The sequence below is a fragment of the Moschus berezovskii genome, chromosome 24 (genome assembly GCF_049115385.1).
Source record: "Moschus berezovskii isolate FMDL1 chromosome 24, NW_MosBer_1.0, whole genome shotgun sequence".
Taxonomy (NCBI): Eukaryota; Metazoa; Chordata; class Mammalia; order Artiodactyla; family Moschidae; genus Moschus; species Moschus berezovskii.
In genome coordinates, this window is record NC_142483.1 from 62,485,760 (window position 1) to 62,493,985 (window position 8,226).

Consider the following 8,226-nt stretch of genomic DNA (forward strand, 5'->3'; position numbering starts at 1 on the left):
ACAGCTTTGCAAACGCAGGCCGGTAGGCTGCCTCTTTTTCCGCGAAGGAAGCTCACTTGTCCCGCTTCCTGCGAACTTTGCTTTTCAGTCTGAGTGAAAAGCAGTTGGAAATGTCTTTCCTCAAGGGCAGTTTCTCCTGTGCCTGCAGCCGAGGGAAGGGCACCACACTCACAGGGAAAGGGCAAACACACTCCACATGTCTCTGTTCTCCTTGAGAGCTGCAAGGAGCTTAAACCTGTCAGGAAGCTTCTCGGCTGATACGCAGAAGCACTTGGGTGAGATCCCACCTACAGTGCTTGAGGGACCATGGTGTCTGCTTCTCTCTGTGCACTGCTTACACAGTGTGGCCAAGCAACAACTTCACCATCTACCCAACTGCTCTTCCTTTACATCTGACAGAGTTCTCAATGCTGTACTCTAGACTTAGGAACTTTGGAGACATCCGGGCCCATCCTCCTCTCTAAGTAGTCCAGGGGCTAGACCGAATCGAAAGACAAAACCACAGGTAAGCCCAGGACAGTGCTGAGTCTTGTTCAAACAACTTTGAACGGGAAGCAACGCTGTGAGCTAGGAAAGCCTTTTCAATCTCGGAAAGTGTAAGAGTGATGCAAGCCCCGCACCCGGAAATATCGGTGCTTTGAGCAAATCTCAGAGTATCCCAGTGTCAAAGCGAACTCTTCTCTGCCAAATACAGCTTTGCAAATGCAGGTCGGTAGGGTTCGTGTACATCCGCGAAGGATGCTCTCAATCCCGCTTCCTGCGAAATCTGCTTCTCGGCCTGAGTTGCAGATCTCAAGAGGAGCAAAATATGTGGTGTGTGTTTGACCCTTCCCTGTGAGTGTGGTGCCCTTCCCGTAGCTCCAGGCAGAGGAGAAAGTGCCCCATAGGAAAGACCTCTCCAACTTCTGAGATCTCCAATTCAGCTAGGAATATCTTTTCAATCTCAGACGGTGCAGGGGAGATGCAGGCCCCAGACACAGAATTATCTGTGCTTGGAGCAGAACACAGAGTCTCTCAGTGTGAAAGCGGACTCTTCTCTGTCAAACAAAGTTTTGCAAACACAAGCCGGTAGGATGCGTCTCCTTCCCCGAAGGAAGCTCACTTATCCCGCTTCCTGCAAAATATGCTTCTCAGCCTGAGTGAAAAGCAATGACATATGACATGGAAGGCAGTGTCCCATGCCAGGAATGTATTAGCACGTGACTGGGAAGGCAGTGACACTTTACTGCAAGGCACTGACTGGACTATGAAGGCACTGACACGTGTCTGGAAGGCACTGAATCATGACTCAGATGGCACTAATAAGTGATATTGAAGGCGGTTTCTCGTGACTTGAAAGCAATGACACCTGATTTGGAATGCAGTGACATATGACTTGAAGGCACTGAAACGTAACAGGGAAGGCAGAGACATGTGAATGCAAGGCACTGACATGTATCCGGAAGGCAGTGTTACGTGACTAGAAGGCATTGACGGATGACTGGAAGGCACTTTCATGGCACTGGGAAAGCAGTGACACGTAACTGGTAAAGCAGTGATACATCATTGGAAGGCACTAACCCGTGACTGGGAAGAATGTCATACGTGACTTGAAGACACTGACACGACGATGGGAATACACTGACGTGAATTGAAGGCCCTGACACTTGATTGGATGGCACTGACATGTGACTGGGAAGGCAGTGTATGAGACTAGAAGGCACTGACACGTGACTGGGAAGACAGTGACACGTGACTGGAATGCACTGACACGTTACTTGAAGGCACGGACATATGACTGGCATACCCTGACACGTGACATGTGAGGCAGTGACATGTGAATAGAAGGCAGTGACACATGACCTGAAGGCAATGACACGTGACTGGCTAGGTGCTGACAAGTGACTGGAAGGTACTGACACCTGACTTGAGATGAAGTGACACGTGACTTGACGCAGTGATGCGTCATTTGGAAGGTAGTGACTCGTGACTAGAAGACACTGACACGTTACTTGAAGGCACGGACACATGACTGTCGGGCACTGACACATGACATGGGAGGCAGTGACATGTGAATAGAAGGCAGTGACACATGATGTGAAGGCAATGACACGTGACTTGGGAGGCAGTGTCATGTGATAGGAAGGCACTTACTCGTGATTGGGAAGGTAGTGACACGTGACTGGAAGGCACTGACAAATGACACGGAATGCAGTGACCCGTGACTGGAAGGCAATGACTCATGACTTGGGTAACACTGACATGTGACTGGAAGGCAACGACACATAACTTGGAAGGCAGTGACACGTAACAAGAAGACACTGACACGTGATTCAAAGGCACTGAAATATCACCGAAAGGCACTGACACGTGACTTTGGAGGGAATGACAGGTGAATAGAAGGCTGTGACATATGAATTGAATGCAATAACACGTGACCTGGAAATCATTGTTATGTGCCTCGAAAACCTTGACACGTGGCTTGCAAGGCAGTGAAACGTGACTGCAAGTCATTGGCACATGACTGGGAAGGCAATGAGGCATGACTGCAAGGTAGTGACACGAAACAGTGAAACCAGTGATACGTGATTGCAAGGCACTGTCACGTGTCTCAGATGGCACTGACACGTGATTGAAGGAAATGACACATGACTTGGAAGGCAGTAACATGTGAGTTCAAGGAAGTGACACGTGACTGTGAAGGCACTGACAGGTGACTAAAAGGCACTGACACGTGATTTCAAGGCACTGACACATGAATGGGAAGGCGGTGACACATGACCGGAAGGAATGTCTTGTGCCTGGAAGGCACTGACAAGTGACAAATATCTTGCTGACAAGTGACAGGGAAGGCAGTGACACGTGACAAGTAGGCACGGACACAAAACTCTGATGGCTCTGATACATGATGTGAAGGCAACGACTCATGACTTGGAAAGCAGTGACGTGTGAGTTCAAGGAAATGACACGTGACTGTGAAGGCAGTGACACATGACTGGAAGGCACTGACACGTGACTCAGAAGGAACTGATACATGACAGGGAAGGCAGTGACACATGACAAGTAGGCAGTGACACGAAACTGATGGCACTGATACATGACTTGAAGGCAATGACTCGTGACTCAGAAAGCAGTGACACGTGAGTTCAAGGAAATGACATGTGACTGTGAAGACAGTGACACGTGACTAGAAGGCACTGACTCGTGCCTGGAAGGCACTGACTAGTCACAAATATATTGCTGACACGTGACAGGGAAGGCAGTGACATGTGACAAGTAGGCACTGACACAACACTCTGATGGCACTGATACATGACGTGAAGGCAATGACTCGTGACTTGGAAAGCATTGACATGTGAGTTCAAGGAAATGCCACTTGACTGTGAACGCAGTGAAACGTGACTGGAAGGCACTTCCTCGTGACTCAGAAGGATCTGACACGTGACAGGGGAGGCAGTGGCACATGACACGAAGGCTCTGAGAGATGAATAGGAAGGCAGCGAACCGTGACTGGAAGTTACTGACACGTGAGAGGGTAAGCCTTGACACGTGTCTGGGAAGGCAGTGCACGTGACTTGAAGACACTGACACACGAACTGGAAGGCAGCGACCCGTGACTGGAGGGCACTGACACGTGGCAATTTAAGCCTTGACACTGACTGGGAAAGCTGTTCACGTGACTAGAAGGCACTTAGATGTGTCTGGAAGGCACTGACACGTGACTTTAAGGCACTGACACATGACTTGAAAGGCAATGACACATGGCCTGAAGGCACTGACATGCTACTGAGAAGGCAGTGACATATAACTGGAAGGCACTATCATTTGACTCAGATGGCACTGATCATGGCAGGGAAGGCAGTGACTGGAAGTCAATGACACGTGACTTTGAAGGCACTTTGAAGGCAGTGACAAGTGATCTGAAGGCACTGTCACGTGACTTGGTAGGTGGTGATACGTGACTGGAAGGCACTGACAGGTGACTTGAGATGAAGTGATATGTGAATTAATGGCTCTGACCTGTGACTGGGAAAGTAGTGACACGTGCCTAGACGGCACTGACATGTTAGTTGAAGGCATGGACACATGACTGGAGTGCACTGACACGTGGCATGGGAGGCAGTGATATGTGACTAGAAGGCAGAGGCACATGACTTGCAGGCAATGACATGTAACATGGAAGGCAGTGTCACGTGACCTGAAGGCACTGACACATGAGTTGATAGGGAGTGAAATGTGAGAGGAAGGCACTGACATGTGATTGGGAAAATAGTGACATGTGACTGGGAGGCACTGACACGTGACAGGGAAAGCAGTGACACGTGACTGGAAGGCACTGAAATGTGACTCAGATGGCACAGACATGTGACAGGGAAGGTACGTTCATGAGAATTGAAGGCAATGTCACCTGACTGGGAAGGCAGTGCCACGTTACTGGGAAGGAAGTGAACGTGGCTAGAAGGCACTGACACGTGCCGGAAGGCACTGACACATGACATGCTAGGCACTGACACATGACTCAGAAGGAACTGACATGTCACAGGGAAGGCAGTGGCACGTGATAAGAATGCACTGACAGGTGGAAGGCCCGCCCACTGTGCGCGCTGAGCCGCCGCTTCCGCCCCACCTGCCCTCCAAGCAAGATGGCCGAGGGGCCGGAGTCTGCGCTGCAGCTCCCTCCCTCAGCTGCTCCCGAAGCTGAAGTGCCTGCGGAGGTCTCCCCAGAAACAGCCACTCCGGAGCCCCCTTCTTCGGCTGCAGTCTCTCCGGGAACAGAGGAACCTGTCGGTGACACCAAGAAAAAAATTGACATTCTGCTAAAGGCTGTGGGAGACACTCCTATAATGAAAACAAAGAAATGGGCTGTAGAGCGAACCCGAACCATGCAAGGACTCATTGACTTCATCAAAAAGTTCCTTAAACTTGTGGCTTCAGAACAGTTGTTTATTTACGTGAATCAGTCCTTTGCCCCCTCCCCAGACCAGGAAGTTGGGACCCTCTATGAGTGTTTTGGCAGTGATGGTAAACTGGTCCTGCATTACTGCAAATCTCAAGCATGGGGATGAACTACAGAGGAAAAGATCTTCCTAACTTAAAAGGAAGCTGCTTTGAAAACTTTTCATCTTGTGGCAAGAGACTTGTGGATGTAATCTGTTCAGCATGTATCTACTATGACCCATGTTTATTCTTTAAAATATCCACAGAGTAGATGGACTTACAAAAATGTGATTTGTATTAATGCACAAATCGTCATAAAAGATTGACATTAGTATATACCCATTACTACCGTTATTCCTTCAGAGGTATCTTCAAGGTATTGAAAAGGAGACTAAGATGATATAAAGCTGCTTTTGTACTACTTCTCAAAACAACTGAAATTGTTTACTTGAAGAATTATCACTCTGCTGATTCCCCCCCCCCCACTCTAAAAGTCAATTTACTAGAAGATTCTTTGGGCGCATATTCAGGGGAGTTCAATTTGTTTGTGGCAGTGATAGGCCTTTTCTCATTTACATTTCTGTCAGCAGTGTTATCTTGTGAAATAGATATGCATTGACCTGCGGGCTTTCTTACCTTAGTCAGTCAGTAGAGGGCAACCCAGCATCCAGAAAGAGTTAAGCAGCTTGGTTCTACATCTTTACCAAAAGATAATAGCTATTCCTGCTAATTTCTAGCAAACATCTAGCCAAGAGAGCACACATGTTGACACACTGGAAAACTGCTTTAGAGAAGAGTCGTGGTTTTGGGTTGTTTTATTGTGAAACAGAAATAATTTTACAAATTCTAGACAAATGAGTCATTGAACTCTCTCAATTCTATCATTTAATGATTCTAGAGCCCCAGTGGTTATAACTGTGGTATTAATCTCTCTTTTATTCCTATAGTGTCAAAAACAGTTAGTGAGTAAGCTTGGCAGCCTCTTTCAGTTTTTTATAATGTATTTTCCAACTTGAAAATGCTCAGAAGATAATTGGAAAATAGCTAGATTTTGTGCCATGAGTAAAAGTACTATTTTTTTTTAACTGATGCTATTAAACTGATAATTACTTTAATAAGATTTAACTTTTTTCTTCATTCTGTATTATATTTGTGATGCAGCATTTTTATAAAACATTCTAATAAATTGAATGGAATGTTGAAACAGGATCTAAGGTGTGTACAAGAAATCTAAGTGTTTATTTTCAAAGGTAATGAGAATGATATGATTTTGTCAAAGAAATTTTGAGCTACACTTATGTCCTTTTAGTCCCAGGATGTACTTTATGGTTAATGATCTGCCATACATTATCATTAGGGAATGCCAAGGAACAGTTCAGTTTAAGGTGATGAAATCATGTTCAGTTCTCATTTTCTACTTGAGAACAAATTTCTAAGCCCCCTTATAATGATGTCCCTGTTTAATAATGCAACTAGTATTTAGCCCTGAAATAATATAGGTTGAATTGTGTAAATTTATTTTGTAAGGTGAGTTAAGAAATCAGTATATGTGTTGAAAGTTGGAAAGTATAGTATTTTCAGATCAAATAAGTTGAATGTGGTGAAGATCTGTGTCTAGTTTTGTGCTCTTACAGTTTACTGAAGGATGTAAATATATTTATCTATATGCATTTATATTTAACAGCAAGAATGTGTTTAACCTGTGTGTGTATTAGGTTTGCTGCTACGGTTTCAAAATGATAGACTGTTTACTTAACAGTCAAAACTACTTGAGTTTGAATTGTGTCATCAACTTATTCTTTTTTGATCTGAATAATTGATTAATTTATTAAATCTGAGGTTAGCTAAAAAAAAAAAGAATGCACTGACACATGAATTGGAAGGCACCGACACATGACTGTAAAGCACTGAAACGTGACAGAGAAAGCAGTTTCACGTGACTTGGAAGTCAGTGGATGTTCCTAGAAGGCAGTGGCATGTGAATGAAAGGCAATTGCACGTGACTTCAAGGCACTGGCACATGATATGAAAGGCAGTGACATATGGCCTGAAGGCACTGACTTTGACTGGGAAGGTGGTGACAAGTGACTGGAAGGCACTGACATGTGACTCAGATGGCACACACACGTGAAAGGGAAGGTAGTTTCACGTGACTTGAAGGCAATGATACGTGACAGGGAAAGCAGTGACATGTGACAGGGAAGGCAGTTCACATGACTGGGAAGACAATGACATTGATTGGAAGGCACTGACAAGTGACTAACATGGAACTGACTTGTGGCAGGGAAGGCAGTGACAAGTGACAAGTAGGCACTTACACGAAACTCTGATGGCACTGATACATCATTTCAAGGCAAAGACCCGTGACTTGAAAAGCAGTGACACGTGAGTTCAAGGAACTGACATGTGATTGTGAAAGCAGTGACCCATGACTGGAAGGCTCTGACACATGACTGGAAGGGAATGACAGGTGACAGGGAAGGTAGTGATATGTGACTTCAAGACACTGACACGTGACCAGGAAGGCAGTGACACGTGACTGGAAGGAACTGGTATATGACTTTGAGGGCAGTGACACGTGACTACAAGGCACCGACCTGCGCCCTGGAAGGCAGTGTCACGTGACTAGAAGGCACTAACATGTGACTCAGATTGCACAGACACATGACAGTGAAGGCTGTGACACGTGACTTGAAGGCAATGACACATGATTTGGAAGGCAGTGACACGTGCCTGCAAGGGAATGACATGTGATTGGGAAGGTAGTGACATGTGACTTCAAGGCACTAACACGTGACTCAGATCGCACAGACAAGTGAAAGGGAAGGTAGTTTCACATGACTTGAAGACAATGACACCTGACTTGGAAGGCAATGACACGCGACTTGGAAGGCAGTGTCCCATGCCAGGAATGTATTAGCAAGTGACTGGGAAGGCAGTGACACGTTACTGCAAGGCACTGACACTGGACTATGAAGGCACTGACACGTGTCTGGAAGGCACTGAATCATGACTCAGGTGGCACTGACACGTGATATTGAAGGCAGTTTCTCATGACTTGAAAGCAATGACACCTGACTTGGAATGTAGTGACATATGACTAGAAGGCACTGAAATGTAACAGAGAACACAGAGACATGTGAATGCAAGGTACTCACATGTCACGTGACTAGAAGGCACTGATATTTGAATCCGGTGGCATTTACATGTGACCGGGAAGGATGTGAAATGTGACTTGAAGGCAACGACACATGATTTGATAGGCAGTGACACATGAGAGGAAGGCGCTGACACATGATTGGGAAGGTA

General features: G+C 46.0%; 1 pseudogene; it reads left to right on the plus strand.

Moving 5' to 3' along the window:
• The first annotated feature begins 3,080 nt into the window (after nucleotides 1-3,080).
• On the plus strand, nucleotides 3,081-6,126 carry LOC148774078 (ubiquitin-like protein ATG12 pseudogene; annotated as a pseudogene).
• Nucleotides 6,127-8,226: the final 2,100 nt, after the last annotated feature.